The following is a 23,054-nucleotide window of genomic DNA, read 5'->3' on the forward strand; positions in this document are numbered from 1 at the left end:
AATTATTTGCTGGGAATTAATCATTTTAGTGTTTCCAAATACAGAAAAACAAACAAATAAATAAATTGAAACAAACTATGTAACTAGCAGTTGGGTGATGGCATAGTCAAATTAAGGTAACTCAGTGTGGAATAACATTATTCAGGGCAGTTACATTTCTAATTTTATTAGAATATTTATTGGAATTTAGTTAGAATATTTAATAATATTTCTAATATTATTCAGAATACCATTATTCAGGGCAGTTAAAATTTTAATTATTAAAATTTTAATTATTAAGACTGTGTAGCAGCACAGGATATATAAATAAACATTTAACTAGAAAACTTAGACAAAAAATCTAGAATGTTATGGACTGCTGACATTGAGATTAATGAGACTCATAAATCTAAGATCTACAGTCTTGAAAAAAATCATAGTTAACATTTTTAGCTGATTCTACACTTTACTGATAATGTGCAAACAAAATAACCATAATAATAAGAAATAATACTGCCAGCAAAACTTAGTAGAATAGATCAAGAATGTCTAGTTTCAGGGATTACATTAAGTGATTACATTTGTGAAAACTTATCATCATCCTTTCTCAGTAAGAATTATAAAAGCCTTGGTAGAAGTTTGGCATGCTAAAATTTTTCACTTCTAGCCTTATTATAAATATTATAAATATTAATATTTGTTAAATATTTTCCCAGTCCATTATATCTATGTAAAACAAGCAGCATAATGTATGTATCTCTGTGTATTATTCTTCATAAATATTTTGTTAAAGTTTAGCAAACTCTTCAGATCATGCATTTTATTAACATATCAGTTTATTGTCAAGTTTAGCACCAGCCAATACTTGTGAGGAAATGTCTTAATATATAACTATTCCTCAAGTTCTGTAAATATCTAATATTATGGTGAAACTCTTGTAAAAATGAACCAGTATCCTACGACAATAACCTGCATTTCAAGCCTACTTGGTAAGGAATAAAACAAAAGAAAGATAGCAGTGATATCTGCATACATTCTAGCATAGAAAAATACTCACAGCAGCAGTTCACCTGTTCAGTGTTCTTAATATCCTCAGAAAAATAACTGATACTGATTTCAGTTGTGTTTGTACCTGTAATCTGTACTTACAAGCAAGCCATGCTGTGCTTGCAAAGCAGCTGTAGGTGAGACAGTTAATATACATGAATTTGATTTACATTTTGGAATTCAAGGGCAAGGATAAAGAATAACTGGGATTTGATCTGTCGAGGAGCATCTCCAGGGTAGTCAGCAATGAAGTAAAGTGAGACTAAGATTGTTCCTTTACACATGGTGAGGAGTGCAGCTGGATCGTGTCACTGCAGCAGCATTTAATTGTAAAAGTAGTCCATTTGGGGAAATGTAAGATGTCAGACTGTGTCTAATATGGCCAGTCCCAGAAAGAAAGAGAGAAAGGTAATATCTCTTCCCACGAACTAGAGCTTTCTTAAATATAAGGTTTTTTCTAAAGGTAGCTACTAATGTTTCTAGAATCGTTTACAGTTAAAAAAAACAAAACAAAACAGATGGCAGTCAGTTTTTCAATTTCTTCTAATGTGTTGTCTACAAAACTCAGGCACATTGGAAGTCCACAGACTGTCTCATATAATTAATGTCTTCACAACTGAAGAGTCACTATTGTCTGAATTACTTAAACATCTATCTTTAGTTACAAGTTCCCCAGACACAATCTTCTCTGTTTTGATAAAATAGAGGAGAAAGAAAGTACTAGCCTTGAAGTACTTCATGTGTGGGTAAAGGAGGATAAACTTGACAAAGAAATTGAGTAGTTGCAGGCAGAATATGAGAAGAAGACTGGGAATGAACAGTACTAATGAAGCCAAGGGAAGGAAGATATGGTCAACAAGTACGAAAGTTACAAGGAGATTAAGTACGATGAAGTTGAAAAAAACCTGTCAGGTTAATCATTTAATAAGGGAGAGAATGGGGAGTGAGGAGTGAATGGGTGTGAAGGAAACGAAAGCGAATATGGACAACTTATTAGAAGAGTTTGGCTGTGAAAGGGTAGATAGAGAGGGATTTAGGGGCAAGGTTTGCTGTTTTGTTTGTGTTTGTTTTGCCTGGTTTTAAATATGGAAAAGACATGAAGATATTTAAAAGCTGATATGGCTGAGGCAAGAAGGATAGTTGGTAGTGTCAGTTTCCTAAGAAGGCAAAAGACAAGTTGATTCAGAGTGCCAGTGAAAGGACTGGTCTTCAACAGGAAGAGGGTCAGTTCCTTTATTCTACTTTAAAGGAGGAGAAGATGAATGGAGAAGGAGACAACATTGGTGGATTTATTGGCGAGAAACTGAGGTAGGTCCAATCCAATGGCTTTTGTTTTTTTTTTTTGAAGATGGGAGACATCGTAATGAGACATCTTAGTGTCAGACTTAGTTTCCTACCTTTAAAATGGAATGTTTTGAGGATTAGTTGAAACAATGAATATGAGAGCACTATGAAACTGAAAGTATTGTTTACAGTAATTATTTTCATTATAGATATACCCTTGTAAATTTGGATACTATCGTATTCTCTTTAATAATCAGAAAGGTTTTTTTACTGTGTGGCATTGTTTCCAAATCTTGTTTTCAGATAAGTAACAGTATTTATTATCTAGAGATATTGTGAGACTAATAAATAAATATAAAATATTGTATTTTATTTAAAATCACAAGATAAATTCAATATTTTATTTCACTATACAATATAAGTATAATATTCATTCATACACAGTCTCTTTTGGTAGTTTATTTTTAGGGTGGAAAGGTAATGGTATCATGTAAAATATCTAAGAGTAACTCCAATACAATAATTACAAAGTCTATCAGATTTATGTGAAAACACCACAAGATGACCAATATCTATATTTTGATGTTCTTCCATTTCAGCTCTTTTTTATCTCCTTAGGACCCATATGCTTATTTATCTTTCTCTGTTTCCTTCCACTTGGAGAGCAAGTTTGGTCAACTTCAACATGTGAGGTAAAAAAGAACAGAAAAGAAATGGTCTACTGTTTGCCAAATTATTTTTCAAATTGTATTCACACGTCTGGAAGCATTTTTATAATCATTTTAGATTAAGCCTTCAAATACTGTGCTAATTCCTTTCCCCAAGTATTTTTAAAGGCTACCTGCTTCTGTATAGGTTTAGCAATGCCACTTGCTATCATCTACACCTGTCCATTCCTGTCATGTTCTTTATTGTTATATTTAAAAATGGACCACCAAGAATTTTTAACGCAATTCAGGAATATCATGATTAAAACAAGATTATAGAACCCCTCAGTCTTTGGAATCATCAAAATATAGCATAGTGTACTGAGAAATATTTATGAAGCCTACTGTAAGCAAACTCTGTGCCCTGCCACGTCCCTCAGGTTCTTAGCATTGTAGTACACGCCAGTAGACTTCCAAGAACAGCACGTACATTTCTTTGTGGGTTTTCTCTGGCAGTTGGAGGCTGCTATGCTGGTGCATGGTAGCTGGCTGGAAGTCCTGGTAAATTTACATCCCTTGGGAACATCTTTCAACCACAACTGATAGGAGATAGTATTTAAATACCCCAGCTCCCTTGCCCCTCAGTTGGGATAAGGCTGAGGTGCATGTTCTACAATGGGTCCCAAAGCCCAAAGTAGTAACTTGCTTAATAAGACACCCTTGTTACTGCACTGCTATCACATTTTTATGCTATTAAATTTGTCTCCATTCCGTTTCACTTTCTCACTCTGCTACCAGTGTTTCCTGAGGTCATCTCCTATCTAAACTATTTACACTTGAATTTCTTTTTCAGGGTTTACTTGTCAGGGGAGTAAAATTAAGATACTACCACATATTCTCATATATATTTTCTCGTGTAACTTAAAATTTCTAAATATGGTGGAGAGAAAAGAACACAGAAAGGAAACATGTTGCCACAATTTTCAGAAAAATTAACCTTATGTCCACTGTGAACACTGTAGGACTCTTGAAAATACCTGAATTCACCTATATAAATTACAAAATGATGAAAGTTCTATTTATTTGTGATTGTAATATATTTTCATCAACATATATTTTAAAAACTACAACCATCATGCCGTGTATTCATGCATTCAGTCAGAAATATTTCTTGAGCACCTCCTACTCGATCGTACAGTGCTAGGTTGTGAGGATAAAATGGTGAATAAAATTGATAAGGTCCTTTTTTTTTTTTTTTTTGCGGTACGCGGGCCTCTCACTGCTGTGGCCTCTCCCGTTGCGGAGCACAGGCTCCAGACGCGCAGGCTCAGCGGCCATGGCTCACGGGCCCAGCCGCTCCGCGGCATGTGGGATCTTCCCGGACCGGGGCACGAACTCGTGTCCCCTGCATCGGCAGGCGGACTCTCAACCACTGTGCCACCAGGGAAGCCCGACTATCAATGTTTTGTTAAGAAATTTGGCCTTGGAGGATTTAAACTGGGAAGTGAAATAACATTTATATTTTTAAACAACTGTTGTAGACACTGTATTGGAAGATGAGCATAGATCACTTCAACGTCCAAGTAATTTGTGTTAAAGCCTAAAGTTCAAGTCCAAATCGTTAGAAATGTCAAACTATTTTAAAATATGCTGCATCAACCTGACTATTTAATAGTATGTTGAGATTGCAAAGTGTTTCAAATGCTTACTTGAGAGTAGTTATAAGAGCATAAAATGAGTAGTCTTTCACAATGTCAGGACTATTCTTTGTTTCAAATTCAAAGGCATCTCTTCGTTTGCATTCAAATATGTGTGTGTGTGTGTGTGTGTGTGTGTGTGTGTGTGTGTGTGTGTATGGCACTAGCCAGCAGCTTCTCTATTATCAAAAAATAAAGCAAAGTAAAAGCTCAGTGGCAAAGCCTATTTAGTGCATAATGGCTTCCACATTTGCCACAGTCTCTGTGCTGCCTATTCTTAATGCTGAAAATAATTGGAATAGGCGAAGCATGATGTCTTCCCCTTTACTTATAAATTACAAACCTCTTTTTGTCAAAGCTATGATTGCATTCATTCGAAGACACAGCCTGAACGGAAAGAAATTCTGTAATAATAATTTAAGGAATTTAAATGGAATCACCAATTACCTTTCTATCTTCCCCTTCTTCTTCTTCCTTCTTTTTGTTCTCCTCCTTTTTATTCATTCTGTAGGCACTTTCCTTGTGTCATTTTACCACTGAGCCAAAAACCATGGATACAGTTAGATTTTCAGAACTGTTCTGTGGAGCTCTGGGCTTAAAGATATGCTCATTTTCTCCCCTTAATCCTTGACCCACTATCTCACTTTGAGTCTTCTTACCCACTGAACAATTATATCCTGTTATGGAGGGAGTTTCATGAGTCATTGCAGTTATAGATGTCGAAAGAAAACCATTTGGAAATTGGGAAATCCACTGAAGAAAATAACACCATGATATTTTCAAGCAATTATAAATACATTGTTATAAAGGAAAATGATTACTTATAAAAACAAGCAATGCAATCAGAAATTTTACTCATCTGGGAGGAAATCCACACTTTTGATGAATCAAAAGTGAAACTGCTTTATTATATCTTTTCCTTTGAAGCTCTTAAAGCATTCAATACATAGGAAAATAATTTCAATAAACATATTTTAGAATAAAAAAAGTCAGAAACTGTTAAAATTTCAAGATCAAAGAGAGTCAATGATACAATTGGAAGAGACTAATATGTTCTAATATATGACCAAAGTAATTATTTTTATTGTACATTGCAAATAACCATTTTTGCTGAAAATGAAAACTGGGACATAAACTAAAGCTATATTAAACATTTTAAAGATTATAAGAGAACATAATAAATACATGTCAATAAATTTGAAAGCATACATGAAGAAACAATTTTCTCAAGAGAATATATTAAGATAATCAAGCCAATATAAAAAATCAGAAAAACCAATAGACTAATAGCCAGTTCATCAGGTATTTTTAATGGTAATGCCAACTAATAACTTTGTTTTGCTGAAGAAAAGATTAGATAGACTTCAAGGTCAAATGTCAGAAGGGACACATGCTAAAGAAAAGATTTTTCTGATTTATAACCGAAATTATCTAGTAAATTGAACCACAAAACCCCTTTTTAATTTTTAATTAATTAATTATTTAAACATCTTTATTGGAGTATAATTGCTTTACAATGGTGTGTTAGTTTCTGCTTTATAACAAAGTGAATCAGCTATACATATACCTATATTCCCATATAAAACCGCTTTTTAAATATGTGTAAATCTGATTCAAAATACTGTAAAAGCAAGCTATGCTATTATAATAATTCTATAATTAATCTTAAATTATTTCATTTTACCCTTTTAAAAATCGTAACCTCAGTCATATTTGGGATAACAATTCTAATCTTGATGAGAAAATGACTTGTATCTTTTTTTTTATAAATTTATTTTACTTATTTATTTCATTTTTGGCTGCCTTGGGTCTCCATCGCTGCACACGGGCTTTTCTCTCTAGCTGCGGTGAGTGGGGGCTACTCTTTGTTGCGGTGCACTGGTTTCTCATCGCGGTGGCTTCTCTTGTTATGGAGCACCGGCTCTAGGCGTGCGGGCTTCAGTAGTTGCAACACGGAGCACGTAGGCTCAGTAGTTGTGGCTCACTGGCTTAGTTGCTCCGCAGCATGTGGGACCTTCCCGGACCAGGGCTCGAACCTGTGTCCCCTGCATTGGCAGGTGGATTCTTAACCACTGCGCCACCAGCAAAGTCCCGAATTGTATCTTTTTTATAATTAGCAGTCATTGACAATCAACTATAATTAGCAGTCATTGACAATCAGTCAGCTTTTTTTGGCTTATATGTGAAAGATCTACTTTATCTTTAATTCATATTATATTATGTAAAATGCTGGAAAATGTTATGTAAGAAATTGCAGTTGAACAAAATTTGCTTTCATAGGCTTTGTTCAAGTTGCATGGTCACAATGGTACTGCAAAATGTGCTCTATTTAATTACTTTTCTTTTGTTTTACTTAGTTATCTCAATTTTCTGAGCTACACAGATGTAAGTCTTGGCACTGCACAGCATACAGACATGGGAGTGTTTTATTGCTTTATGAGAAATGCAGTTGGATAGATTCCTAAAATTTTCTAAATGATTCAGGTATGATAGTATAAAGGTAGCTAGATTATGATAACTTTTCTTCTCTTCCTGAAAATGACTATAATATTTAACTGCTGTGCAATGAAACCATAAATTATAATACAGACAGCAAAGAAAGGAAGAAAATCTGTCAAAACACATTCTAAATTGTTAAAGACATAAGTGGATGTGTCTGGCTAAATGAGATTTAGAACTCCTTAAGCCTTTTTTACTTTTAGAAAGGAAAGAGATCTGGAATTTTTAAGTCTGAATAGAATGATAAAAGAAAACAAATAAAGTATTAACCAATCTCTCTATCATTAGTTACTTTGATCATCCATCTATATTCTGTATCCAATCAAATTATATAAAAATTTTAATAGGGAGAAAGAAATTTTACTGAGAGAGGAAAATAAATTTTACTAATTGAGGAAATTAAACCGAAGAGACTTAATAAATAAATGCTTTTTTTGGGATACTGTAATTAGCAATGGTAACAGCAATGCATAAAGCAAATTATGAGAGTAAAGTGATTTTTCTTCCTGCTAGGCTATAAAAGATGCTTTTTTAAAGGGCATATTAGTATCATTCCCTTCTTAATGTAAGCTTGGGCATCAGCCCAGGTACCATTTCTAAAAGCAGTAAGCATTTAACAAGGTGTTTATAGAAATACATCAGTAGTATCACTCAAGGGGAGCTTTGCATTTCTAGTGAAAGGACTAAGTAGTCATTAGCAACTTAACTTATATTGAAATCTTTTGGGCAGCTTTCATAGGAAAGCAATGAGGTATTCACTAAACTGCTCAGGAAAGTTAATTCCAAATGAAAGAAATGCATTTGAAGTTCAAGAAGTTGAATGGAAATGCCAATTAATCACATTTTCTATTAAGAAAAGATTAGATAGACTTCAAGGTCAAGATGGCAGAAGGAACGCACGTTAATACACCAATTCTTGTGTGCATTCTCTCCGTATACATTACACATACATATATGCATCTCTTCCTGCTATGTAACATATATGTGTGTATGTATAAAATGTGTATGTGTATATATATATATATATATACACACACACACAAAACAGAAAAATTAATAGATATGTAGAAAATGGTATAGATATAGAATTTTTAATATCAGAACAAGAAAGTAAAGTGTCTAGATGTCTAGCTGCCAGAAACAGAAAAGAGACATATAGCAATAAGCCATATTTGAAGCCATTAGACCTGTGCAGTGACTGTCACCTAAAAAATCCACAGCGGCTAAGGCCTCAGCACCTGTAGAGAGAGAGAAGCCAAGTCTGCAAGCCCCATGTACAGTGAGGAATCAGAAGTTGGAACCATCTGTGAAGCCAGAAGATGGACTGCATTCAAAGTGACAAAGGGAAATTTCATAATGATAAAATGAAAAATCAACCAAAATATGACAATTGAAACTTGTGTGCACTGAACCAGAACTTTGCAATATATAAAGCAAGACTGATATAATTACAGAGGAAAAATCTCAAATCTACAAGTATGGTAGGATATTTTAAGCAACTAATTAAGAAACTGATAGATTAAGCACACAAAAAGCAAGTCTTCAAATATCCAAACTTGGTTAATACTTTTTAGTCCATAGATATTTTAGAGATCTACTCACCCAATAAAGAATGTATATTTTTAAGCACATATTTTCAACCTTTATAAAAATGAATCATTAGTCTGATCAAAAGTTTTAAGAGATTCAAAAGAATAACATTAAACAGTCCATAACTCTCTAGTCAAAATAAATAAAATTAGAAACCAGCAACCAAAGACATCTAATAAAACACAATAATTTTGGAAATGAAATAACATATTGCTAAATAACACACTGCTAAATAAATAACAATGGAGATTTTTAAATATTTAAAATTAATAAACAGAAAAGGCACTTTATGTTTCAACTGGTGGTCCTAAATTAATCTTTGAATAGAAATGTATAATTTTATATTCATAATTAAAAGATAAGACCAACCGAGAATAAATAAACTTAGCAATTGTCTCAAACAGTTAGAAATGTAGTAAACCAAGAAATACCAAAAGTAAAATAGACACTAATAATATAGAAAATGACAAGACTAACAGAAGCAATAATAACCAAATATCAGAAATGATGATCAACAGAACTAAGAGATAGTTTATTGAAAAACAAATAAACATTCTTACAAGCCTGGCAAATAAAGCTAGAGAACATAATGCATAAATATCAACACATTTGAGGTTGGTTGTTTGGCCTGAGGTGACCCAGCACTGGAGCCTACCCGGGCTCTTTGGTGGAGCTAATGGCGGACTCTGGGAGGGCTCACGCCAAGGAGTACTTCCCAGAACTTCTGCTGCCAGTGTCCTTGTCCCCGTGGTGAGACACTGCCACCCCCGCCCCCTCTGCAGGAGACCCTCCAACACTAGCAGGTGTTTGGGGGACTCGTGTGGATCCTGGTCGCCTCCTCCAATGCTTCTCTACCTCTACTGCATGGATGGGTCATGTTCGTGTCTGTGACGGCTTTCATCTGTTCCCTCCTCTTCCTGGGTGTGTTCCCCTCTGGCGTGGTGACTCAGATTAATGCCAGCTGGAACTTCCTGGGTTTTGCTTACCATTTTACAGTGTTCGTCTTCTACTTTGGAGCCTTTTTGTTGGAAGCACCCGCCGCATCACTGCACGATCTACGTCGCAATAGAAGCAAGGCTGTGCAGCCGCTCTTGAACGATAACCAGTATAACATAAATGTGTCAGCCACACTCTAAGGTCACTTTCCATTGTCACAGAAATGATTTGCTACATCCTCAAGTCCTGATAGCTGCACTTTGCTTGGCTGTGAGATCACTGTGCGAATAGACATCTCATCGTGAAGTTTTGAATATGTACCACATTAGGGGTCTCACCACTGCTTAACAAATTTTTGCCTTTGTGACGACAGCTTGTTACAGTTGCAGTTTGGGTCTGGCTTTACAACGATGGCGACCGTAACACCCCTTACAAACTGACTGCTTGTGTGTTCGTTTCATTTGTGTACTTTTTATGTCTGATCAATTTGGATACCATTTTGTCCAGATATAACAACATCCCCAAAGTAATTTGTTTAGTATATGCAGAGAATCTAAGTATAAGTTTTGGTTCATTTCACAGATGGAATTTTAATTTTAGTATGATGTTAAACAGAGAAATAGCCTTTAGTTTTACATCTGTCTCTTTCTCTTTTTCTTTTCTTATTTTAAAGAAAATATCCCTTTATATCCATAAAATACATAGATATCATTCATGAAAAAAGGGGTATCTCTTGTGTTTAGTTACTGAGTCACCTGAACCTTAATTTTAATAGGTAACTAAAACTCCTGAAGAAAAACACATTTCAAATAAGCTTCCCACTGAACTCTGTGTTTTAGTGTAAAACAGAGATCGACGCTCTTTAAAGGTCCAGATAGTAAATATTTTAGGCTTTGTGGGCCATTCAGTCTCTGTCACAATTACTCACCTCTGCTGTTATTACGTGAAAGCAGCCATAGACAATAAGTAAACAAGTGAGTGTAGCTGTGTTCCAATAAATTTTTATTTACAAAAACCGGCAGCAGGCTGGATTTGGCCTGTGGGCTGCAGGCTATCGTTTGCTGACCTCTGGTGTAAAACTTTGGTTATGGGTTCTGTATTTTATTGAACTGATCCTGAAAGGTATAAAGCAAATTAGACAAGCCACGTAGTATTTAGTCTCATGCAGTAATCACATTGCCTTTGGGTTAATGGTCAAATACTTACCCTTGAGGGGGCTATAGTTTCTCAAGCTAATTCAAGCAGAGTCTTGGGTACAGGAAAAAGTAATTTATGAAGTGAACCCTAGTTGCTTAATCCACCTAAGTGCTTCCTAACAACTAAGCAAACTGCTCATCTGGCATCCTTAAAAGGAGAGCCCCAGAGACCACTAACCACTCCTGGAACTGGTATCTAGCTCCTGATGTCTTACTTTGGGTTTATTTATGCTTCAAATGCAGCTGTTTGCCCTGTGCATGAATATACAAATATTTATGTGTGGATATGTGAGGCTTTACCCAACAGACTTCTCCAAAGGGTGAACTTTTTACTTCTAATTCTTTTACATGACTCTGAGTTAAATTTGAATAGAATATGAAATATAACTTAAAGTTGTAGATCCTCACATGTTTAGAGAACAGTCCTGACATCTATTGAATATGAATAGTACAGAGACGTATTTTAACCCACCTCAGAGACCCTGGCCGTAGCAAGATGCCAAAATGGCTTGAATGGGAGAACAAGATCGAGTTAGGCCCCCAGCTCACACCACCCATCCAAACAAGATACTTCTCTCTTGCCTCGAGAGGGTTACCTCTGGGAAAAGAGGGCTTTTGATTATTTTATACTTTCAACCCTTTGCTTTTTGGCTGAATCATCCACTACAAGTGCCAGGTATAAGCTGGGCTGTTAGATTTCATGGAACATAGAACAATACTGAATGAGTAGCATAATCAATGCTCAATGATCAAATACTGTTTATGTGATAATCCCCTAGAAAGAAGAATCTTATTAAGGTTTGGTTTGTGATGTAATTACAGAGATAAAAGGTATATTTACTATGTGGCAAGAGGAAATCAGTCTTGTGACTTTATACTGATGTCATAGCTTTTCTATAATATCCAACTTCCCTGGTTTTTCTAGCTCCATGCTACACTCTTAACCCTGAATTATGAATTGTATATTACAAAGTCATATATGTGCCATAAGGATATATTGTCCATTCCGGCTGGAATTGTTAAAAGTTAGTCTACTAGATTTAGTCGTGAGCTTATATTTTTGTTTCCAAGGTATAACAGGTCCATGCTTGGTGGCATTAAATTAAATGATTTCATGAAACTGCTTTTGTAAATGGATTGCTTCTAGATCATTAAGAACCAAGCCTAAAACTCATCTAACTGTGAATACTTAGAATTGTAAATTAATCACGATCTAGATTTGTGAGCTGACAAAGCACTTGAACAAAAATTATGGCATTTGAGAATTTCTTTATATATCTTAGCTGTAAAAATGAGAAAGTGTTGGTTGGTTTTAAAATCTGGTAACTCCACGATGAAAAGAAATTTATTTTATAAGTGTTATAACTCTAATAAAGTATCCATTTGATAAAAAATAAAATCAACACCTTTGAAACCATAAATGAAACTGCAATTTTCTCAAAAGATTGAATTATGTAAGTCAAAACAAGGCCAAAAAAAAAAGATTTAAAAAACCCCAAAATATATAGAAGACCTAAAATTCCTCTCAGAAGCAGATCCCCAAGACAAGCATTTGGGTGCGAGTAATTTATACAGGACTTGACCTCCCAAAGCACTGACTGAGAAGTGGAGAAGCAGTACTGGGAAGAAAGTTTTTGTGTGGGTTACTGCTGAGGGCAACTGGGGCTCAATCCCATTGGAGACTCTGGAAGGCTGTGTAGAACACCGCTCAGAATTATCGTGCCTGAGGAGCGAAGAAACTAGGCTATTTATCCACAAACTCTCACTTTTCCTTTGTTGAGGGTTTCTCTTGGGGGTGTTATTTCCCTGGAACTTGTGGCCTGCTCTGCACAGAGCCAAAGAGTCTGCAACCAGAGAATTCCAAGTGCTCCTAGTAAGCAGTAGTTGGCATGCACAGTACAGATGGATTATGGGCAGGGCACCAACAGCCTGTGCTGAAGTATCTAGTCATTTTTTTTTTTTTTTTTTAAATACTTCAGCAGGATGGCTGGAGGAGAACAGTGATGGGGGTCCCTCACCACCAGGCATCCAACTTGGGAAGTCTCTGCATCCCCAAGGGCCTGAGAGCCCCCTCTCCCATCCAACCTATTAACACTCAAGTCTTTTCATTTGATTAGAGAGTTCAGATGCAAGACAACTCATTTTGGTTTGGGGTAATCAGAACAGACTTTTTGGAGGATGTGAAATACGAGCAGAGCAAGTTTTCAGTGGGTAGTAAGGAATGAAGAGGACACTCCAGGTAGAGAAGACTTGTATACACGAAAGGAGCAAAAAAGAAGAAATGAGAAAACTCAGTTCATGTTTTCACATAAATGAGTGATCTAGTTGACTGGGGCAGAAAGTTTGATTATGTAAGTGGTTTGTATGACAAATTTCAGTGACAGGTGATTTAGAAAGATCTAGAATATGATTTTAATTAACACTGCTAGCTGTTTTAGGTAAGGAATTGACAAAGAGAATGGTGTTTTAGAAAGTTAAATCTGTCCATAAGGTCAACGATGGGTTTTAGGGCAAAGAGCTGCAGTGATTTTTGAAGTAATGTAAAATCTACAAATAAAGTGATAAGTGCCTATATTTGGACTGGCTACAGTGGAGATAGAGAAAAAAGGACAAATATGACAAGAGGGAGGATCACACAGAATTTTAGAATCTATTTTAGAATACCACCCACTTCCCCACCATTCTGAAGATCAGGTAACTGAAGCAGAGAGGGGAAGTGTCTTATCTGATGTCACAAGGCTAGTTAGTAGCTGAGACAAGTATAGATTTTGATCACTGGACTCTAGGTAAGGGTTATTTTTAAATTCAGAGGCTCCTTCTTCCCATGGTAAGCAAATGATCGAACTCTGCTTGTTGCATTTAGAATTTCCTTTCCCCTTTCTGGTTTGAGGCTTAAGAAGGGAAGTAAGAAATAACCAACGATCTTTTTCCTTATCTCACTAGAAAAATTTTTAGAACTTGCTAACTGGTTAGACATGAGGTTCAAAATCAAAGACTGGAAGACAAGTGTATACTTTGAAGGCTTAATGATTGAGGAAATAAAATGGATTTTAATTGAGAAAGTGAAACTATTTTTGCAGAGATAAAGACATTTCCTCTAGGCTTACTGAGTTTAAGGTGACAACAGGATATACAAATATGTACGGTCAGCATGAAGATGGAGTATATGGTCAGGCGGATATGAGACTCATCTGTATACAGGTGCTGACTTTACTTATATACCCATTGATTTCAGACGTGATTTTTGAAGTTATTTTATTTAGTCAAATTTCTCTTCTTCTCTATCCTGAAAGACCTAGGATTGAATAGGAACTTCTTATTTGTTTAACTTGGTACAGTTTGATTAATCTCTGATGCCCAGTTGCTATATAATAATACCTGCATCACATTTATAAACTTATAGTTATTTTTATATACTTATTTTTTAATTTAACTATAGTTGATTTACAATATTGTGTTAGTTTCAGGTATACAATTTTAGATTATTTTCCATTATAGGTTATTATCAGATATTGAATATAGTTCTCTGTGCTGTACAGTAAATCCTTGTTGTTGATCTATTTTATATATGGTGTGTATCTGTTAATCCCATACTCCTAATTTCTCTCTTCTCCTCCCCTTTCCCCTTTTGGTAACCATAATTTTGTTTTCTGTGTCTGTGAGTCTGTTTGTATTTTGTAAATAAGTTGATTTGTACTGTTTTTTTTTTAGATTCCACACGTAAGCGATATTATATAATATTTAGACAAAGTTATTTTAAAAGGAAACATCACAGAGTAAGATTTGACTGTCTGGAAAATACAATATCTAATTCTATAATATTGCCAAACAAATGCACTACAACCTTTTTTTAAAGTCAAGCATAAATTATATTTCTTATTCTTTAGAGAATGTTTAATAAGAATATCTTGAAAAAAATATTTTTTAAGTTTGTCTGAGTCTCTGCTCTATTAAATTGATTATGAAAAGTATTTTTTTCTTTGAATTATTTTCTTTCTTTGGACAATTTTTTTAGAACAGTTTTAGGTTTACAACAAAATTTAGAGGGAGGTACAGAGATTTCCTATATACTCCCTGCCCCTACACATGCATAACCTCTCTCATTGTTAACATCAGTCACCAGAATGGTACTTTTTTTTTTTAAACCAAGGATGAACCTATATTGACACACCATAATCAACCAAAACCTCATAGTTTACCCTTGGGTTCACTCTTGGTATTATACGTTACATGGGTTTGGAAAAATGTATAATGACATATACACTGTACCCATTATTATTATATCAGAATATTTTTACTGCTCTAAAAATCCCCTTATAATCCTGCTTATTCATCTCTCCTCCCCTTACTCCACCCTTGGCAACCACTGATCTTTTTATTGCCTCCATAGTTTTTCCTTTTCCAGAATATCATATAGTTGGAATCATAGAGTATGTTGCCTTTTCACATTGACTTCTTTCACTTAGTAATATGAATTTAAGGTCTTTCTTTTTTAATACATTTTTTATTTCATTTGCTGCTACAGTCTCTAGGTTATATAATTGTTACCTATTTGTTCCAAGACCCATTAAATTTTTATTGCTATTAGTGAATATTTATTAGGCAGCTAGTTGAATGGAGAACTAAATACAGTATGTGTTTGGAAAATGTTTGCTTTCTAATACATGTAAGCTTAAGTGATTTAAATTGGGAAACAAACAAAAACCAAAATAAAACTTCTACTATATGCCAGGCACTCTACGAGCATTCCACTTAATCCAGAAAGCAGCTTAAACATTGGTCTTATTATTCCCACTTTAACGATAAAGAAACTAAAATAGAGATTAAGTAACTTGCCAATATTAATATAATTACTAAGAGATAGAGCCTACAAGTGAACCTATCTTCATTCACTTAATCATTCATAACCAGGAGATTGGGAAAAACTGATCCTTCATTTTAGCATGACAACACTTGGCACTCACCAAGATACCCACCACTCTCTGTTGTCTTCTACTGGGCCTACTTTACTCATTGTGTGATTTGCCTAGTTTCTCGGTGAGCCCAGAAATAGCTCAATAGCCTTTGGATAATCCTGTTTATTTTGAGAAACTTATTCTGAAAAGTTTCAACATTGATATGAAGTCTCAAAAAGCCAAGAACTATACTGGGGCTCCTTGGAATTCCTGTAGTTGCCCACAGTCATCTAGGAAAGCTCACAAAGCCTCTTTTACCCTAGGAATCTCCTGATGAATAGGTGAGCAGGAAGAGAGTCCAAGCATATCCCCGTTTTTGAGTTACTGACAGCTGCCTAAAATTTCAACAGGAACTTTAGGGAGTAAATCATTTCTCTAAGTGTAAATTGACCTTCAAATTAATGACCCATGGAGAACTGAGGTATTAATTCACTCAGCAGTAAATATTTATTCCACTCCCAAAGTGGGCTTTGCACTGTGTAACGTGCTGGAAGGGTCCCTGGAAAACAGGTTGGGCATGGTGTCTACTCTTATGGAGCACGGGTTGTGTGTGTGTGGGGACAATAAACAACTTAGCAAATAAATTAAAAATATATAACTGTAGATTATGAGAAGTGATGAAACAGGGTGCTGTGATAGGAACTGGCATAAAAGGCTTTATTTTAGATTGGGTGGTCATGGAAGGTTTCTCTGAGGATATGACTTTTGGGCTGAGACGTGAGAGATGAGAAGGGTCCAATCACATGAGGGGACAAGGAAGCAGAATTTCAAGCAGAGCTAATTGCAAGAGCAATGTGAGGTGCTGGTTAAAACTGGGCTTGTTCTAAGAACAGACAGAAGGCAAGAATAGCTGGAGCTTCCTGAGGAATGAGGCTAAAAGCAGAAAATGAGGTAATTAATTGTTCTTATTTCATGAATTTAATTAAAATGTTCTGGCATATTTGTAAACCACAAGACCCCTCAGTGGATTCTGAAGGCTTCTCATTGTTTAAAAGTGAATAAGAAGACAAACATCAATAAAAATGAACAAAAGATGAAAAGACACTTTCCAAGAAGATAGGACATGGTAATAAGCACAGGAGAAGATGCTCAGCATCATTGCTCAGCAGAGAAACGCAAATTAAAACTACCAGGAGCTAACACTCCCTAATAAAATGGCTACAATTATAAAGATTAATAATGTCGAGTGTTGGGAAAGATGCAGGACAACTGGAACTCTTGCACATTGCTTGTGGGTCGCACTGCTTTAGAAAATAATTAGGTAGTTTCTTCTAAAGTTGAACATACACTTACCCTATGATACAGAAATTCCACTACTAAATTATTTACCCAAAATAAATGAAAATACATATCTACAGAAAAATTTGCACACAGATGCTCATAGCAGCTGGATTGGTAGTAGGCAAAAATTAGAAACAATGAAAAGGTCCATTCACATGTGGTGTATCAATATAATGGCATATTCCCTGCAACAAAAAGAAACAAACTACCAGTAAACACATCTATACGGATGAACCTCAAAACATTATGCTGAGAGAAAGAACCTAGACATACATATAAACACAAATGTGTGTGTGATAATTCTATTCATACAAAATTCTAGAATGAACAAAATTACTCTATGGTGACAGAAAGTGAAAGCCGATGAGACCAGTGGTTGCCTGGGGTTAAGAGTGGGAAAGTGTTGCCGAAAAAGGTCAGGAGAGAACTATTTGGGGTGATGAAAATATCCTAAACCTTGATTGTGATGATGGTAATATGGGTATAGATATTTGTCAGAACTCATTGAACTGTATAATTTAAATGGGTACATTTTATTGTATATACATTATACCTCAATAAAGTTCATGAGAAAGATAAAAAGCTAATTAATTTTTGTTAACGTTCATTGTTATTGTTCATCAGATCTATTTTCTACAGTAAACTAATCATATGTTTCCTGTATTTCTTTAAAACATACTTTTTTATTATTTATTATTTTTTTAGGGTGTTAGAAATATATATATTTTTAACATCTTTATTGGAGTATAATTGCTTTACAGTGGTGTGTTAGTTTCTGCTTTATAACAAAGTGAATCAGTTATACATATACATATGTCCCCATAGCTCTTCCCTCTTGCGTCTCCTTCCCTCCCACCCTCCCTATCCCACCCCTCTAGGTGGTCACAGAGCACCGAGCTGATCTCCCTGTGCTATGCGGCTGCTTCCCACTAGCTATCTATTTTACGTTTGGTAGTGTATATATGTCCATGCCACTCTCTCACTTTGTCACAGCTTACCCTTCCCCCTCCCCGTATCCTCAAGTCCATTCTCTAGTAGGTCTGTGTCTTTATTCCTGCCTTACCCCTAGGTACTTCATGACCATTTTTTTTTCCTTAGATTCCATATATATGTGTTAGCATACGGTATTTGTTTTTCCCTTTCTGACTTACTGCACTCTGTATGACAGACTCTAGGTCCATCCACCTCACTACAAATAACTCAATTTCATTTCTTTTTATGGCTGAGTAATATTCCTTTGTATATATGTGCTACGTCTTCTTTATCCATTCATCTGTTGATGGACACTTAGGTTGCTTCCATGTCCTGGCTACTGTAAAGAGAGCTGCAATGAACATTGTGGTACATGACTCTTTTTGAATTATGGTTTTCTCAGGGTATATGCACAGTAGTGGGATTGCTCGGTTGTATGGTAGTTCTATTTGTAGTTTTTTAAGGAACCTCCATACTGTTCTCCATAGTGGCTGTATCAATTTACATTCCCACCAATAGTGCAAGAGGGTTCCCTTTTCTCCACACCCTCTCCAGCATTTATTGTTTGTAGATTTTTTGATGATGGCTATTCTGACTAGTGTGAGATGATATCTCATTGTAGTTTTGATTTGCATTTCTCTAATGATTAATGATGTTGAGCATCCTTTCGTGTGTTTGCTGGCAATCTGCATATCTTCTTTGGAGAAATGTCTATTTAGGTCTTCTGCCCATTTTTGGATTGGGTTGTTTGTTTTTTCGATATTGAGCTACATGAGCTGCTTGTAAATTTTGGAGATTAATCCTTTGTCAGTTGCTTCATTTGTAAATATTTTCTCCCATTCTAGGGTTGTCTTTTCATCTTGTTTATGGTTTCCTTTGCTGTGCAAAAGCTTTTAAGTTTCATTAGGTCCCATTTGTTTATTTTTGTTTTTATTTCCATTTCTCTAGGAGGTGGGTCAAAAAGGATCTTGCTGTGATTTATGTCATAGAGTGTTCTGCCTATGTTTTCCTCTAAGAATTTGACAGTGTCTGGCCTTACATTTAGGTCTTTAATCCATTTTGGGTTTATTTTAATGTATGGTGTTAGGGAGTGTTCTAATTTCATTCTTTTACATGTACCTGTCCAGTTTTCCCAGCACCACTTATTGAAGAGCCTGTCTTTTCTCCACTGTATATTCTTGCCTCCTTTATGAAAGATAAGGTGACCATATGTGCATGGGTTTATCTCTGGGTTTTCTATCCTGTTCCATTGATCTATCTTTCTGTTTTTGTGCCAGTACCATACTGTCTTCATTACTGTAGCTTTGTAGTATAGTCTGAAGTCTGGGAGCCTGATTCCTCCAGCTCCGTTTTTCTTTCTCAAGATTGCTTTGCCTATTCAGGTTCTTTTTTTTTTTCTTTGTTTTTTTTTTTCGCTGTACGCGGGCCTCTCACTGTTGTGGCCTCTCCTGTTGCGCAGCACAGGCTCCAGATGCACAGGCTCAGCAGCCATGGCTCACTGGCCTAGCCGCTCTGTGGCATGTGGGATCTTCCCGGACCGGGGCACGAACCCACGTCCCCTGCCTCAGCAGGCGGACTCTCAACCACTGCGCAACCAGGGAAGCCCTATTCGGGGTCTTTTGTGTTTCCATACAAATTGTGAAATTTTTTGTTCTAGTTCTGTGAAAAATGCCAGTGGTAGTTTCACAGGGATTGCACTGAATCTGTAGATTGCTTTGGGTAGTAGAGTCATTTTCACAATGTTGATTCGTCCAATCCAAGAACATGGTATATCTCTCCATCTGTTTGTATCATCTTTAATTTCTTTCATCAGTGTCTTATAATTTTCTGCATACAGGTCTTTTGTCTCCTTAGGTAGGTTTATTCCTAGATATTTTATTCTTTTTGTTGCAATGGTAAATGGGAGTGTTTTCTTAATTTCACTTTCAGATTTTTCATCATTAGTGTATAGGAATGCCAGAGATTTCTGTGCATTAATTTTGTATCCTGCTACTTTACCAAATTCATTGATTAACTCTAGTAGTAAAACATATTTTTAAATTATTTTATTATCCTTTACCAGTCCTGACTGAAGTTTAAAAACTGATTAGTATTTTACATCACATGGTACAGAGCTATAAGAAAAATAGGATCTTTTCCTGACCTAGGTTAATTTCCTGTATTAAGGAGAACTTTGTCTTTTTGTTTTTTAAACTTGGGGTATTGTTGTTAAAGGGTGAAAACTATGGATATCCAAGTGGAATTTTACAGAAAGATTTTTAATTATTAGCATAGTATTTTAGATTTCTTACAGATTTAAGAATAGATATGCCCCAAAGTTTGATATCTTAAAGCTCCCTGAAAAATAGAGACTACGTCCTAAGACTTTATGAGGAGGGTCAATGCCCGGGCAACAAGAGTGAGGGAAAAAGAGGTGAGTCACAGAAGGAGGAAAGGTGGTTCACTGTCCAAAAGCCACAGCTTCAGATGGAAGCACAACGTATTTCTCATAATCAGTACAGAAGTCTTTGAGGAAGGTTTTATGGAATCCTTGCTACTCAACAGTCTGAAAGAGAAGGAAAGGAGAGGAATTTATCTGCTGGCTCTTTCATTTTCCTGACTCTAATTAGCCTACATTTGTCCATGGGTGTTAAACCCCACATTTCTGAGTTGTGTTATCAGGTGCTGGCGGAGCCTTGTCCCAGGTCCCACTGCACAATACTTTATATGAGTCTGGCCACGACGGGAAGAACCAGAGCTACTGTGAGTCCTATCAAGTTGGGCCTGGGTGCGTGGGCCACTGCACTTCCCCTTGTGGATGGTGTGCGAGGACTGTGCTGGGCCAGGTGGCAGCTGGGAGGGCGGAAATACTGGCGGTGTGGCAGATGAAGCACTGCTGGTGACAGCGGGGACATTCCAGTGAGCACCCTGTTGAAGCCTAGCAGGCAGATGTGAACGTGGGAACCTGGGCAGGCATGTGAAGTGGGTTCTATACTTGAGGTCAGAAGACTCTAGAAGCCAATTGAGCATTTGTAACCGTAGGATAATTTGTCCTTTAAGTTTGGGGGAAATTTGGTGGTGGTGGTGAGGAAAGAAAGGAAAATTTTCCCTCTTGGACTGCTTTGGCAAGGGAGTTTACTACTTCAAACTAATAACGATATTTGGCAACTAACTGTGCTTTTAACCTAAAAAAATCAATATTTCTTATGAAGGTACAGATTAATGTCTTTTGATGGTATTACTATATTTTATTTCCACCATGAGCCCATCTGCACTACTTTATTAAACTACAGTTATACATTTCAGAATATTCATTCATCTACAAGGTTCTGGTTTGGTCACATCTGCAACTTAACCCTTAATTAAAAATGAAACAAAACAAAATAAAAAGAATCACCATAATATCATCATTTTTAGGTAGGCAAGATGTCAATTAATACACATTTTAATTCAAATAAAGCTGAATACCACCTTATGCAATAAATGTTCACCTTAAAATTTGAATTAAGATTTAATTTTTATAAATTAAATATTTTAAATGTTAGGCTAAATCCATTTGAAAGTAAACAAATCCTACTTAATTTATAATCTTTGGCATATAAATTTTTCCATATAGGGTCATAAATATTTTATTTCTTTAAAATACAGTTGTGTTAGAATTGGATAAAGCCAATTTCGTTATACAAGAAAAACTGCATGGCCCTTGCTAAGTAGAAAAGTTCAGGCATTAGTAAATCATCCTATTTCTCCTCATTTTGGGGAAAGTACATCTGCATGTACTTTCTTTGTTTTTTTAGGTTGCAAGTAATCTAAGTTTTCTTTTTTTCTCCCCACCAAGAATGAACTAGAGAAACATCTTTTTTCATTTTTTGTAGTGCTAGGAAATTTTTTTGTATCTCAGGGGGAAATTCTGAGGCACACATAAGTCATGGGTTGCCTAGGGAAAACTAATTCTACTAAATATAACAAATAAATATAATCAGTATGGATTATGTAATTATACATAGAATGCCAGATAATTTATACAAGTGAGAAAAAAATGAAATAGAAAAATAATATCAGAGAAGTTAGGTCACAAAACTGGTCAGTGACCAAAGAAGGTCTAGAATTTTGAGAGCACAGAATCCTAACCACTAGACCACTGGGGATAGAATTTTGAAAATCTACGGCTAACTACGTTTTTGCTTACCTCAAAGCCCATCCTACTGCAAGACAATTTTTGTCTAGATCTGACCTTAAAATTCAATGGAAGGGGAAGAAATAGTCTCCTTAGCCTCATTCAGAGTTATCTCAACAGTGTTTATATCCAATATATAATTTCAATTCTGAGGTTGGCAAAGCAGAGGTTTCTAGGTCCGAGAATCAATCTCTTTGAGTCTCTTTAATCAATATTTTAGTTAGGTTCAGAGAAACTAAATATTCCTGTTTGATTACAGTTTGTGTTCTGTGCCTTGGATCAATTTCCATAATTAAAAATTATACCACAGACACTTTTCTCTGCGTACACATACATGAGCACACATACTTGTGCACACATATGGAGCAGCATACACATTCACATGACATCACAAATCTTGATTATGAAAAATACAGTACATCTTCCTGGGATGAAATGTGGATGATGAAAACAAAGAGAGATTGAATTTGTGTCACCGTTATACTTATTCCAGGTAAGATGACACGGGTCTCTCATTCCTAATTATTAATTCTGATTTTTTGTACATGTATTACTCTGCAAGTTATGATTTGAATGGGGTAGAAGATCCTTAATACCATTAATGACATATTATTAATTAAATATTGAAGAAATTAATTTCCACACATAAAAATAGGAAAGACTAATGAGGATTTTTATGCACAAGATAATACTCTGTTGACTAATGCTTAAATCACAAAAATATTTGTGAAGCTACAAATGTTTAGTTGATGGATTTTAAATTTTTAATTACTAAAATGTACTATGGAATATTTTATACATTCCAAAAGAACAAA

At 35.5% G+C, this 23,054-nt stretch overlaps 1 pseudogene; it reads left to right on the forward strand.

The window, feature by feature from the left end:
- Window positions 1–2,007: 2,007 nt before the first annotated feature.
- On the forward strand, window positions 2,008–10,273 carry LOC113617695 (protein MAL2-like; annotated as a pseudogene).
- Window positions 10,274–23,054: the final 12,781 nt, after the last annotated feature.

The sequence above is a fragment of the Aethalodelphis obliquidens genome, unplaced genomic scaffold (genome assembly GCF_003676395.1).
Source record: "Aethalodelphis obliquidens isolate GAN/ISIS:26980383/991018 unplaced genomic scaffold, ASM367639v1 scaffold4, whole genome shotgun sequence".
NCBI lineage: Eukaryota > Metazoa > Chordata > Mammalia > Artiodactyla > Delphinidae > Aethalodelphis > Aethalodelphis obliquidens.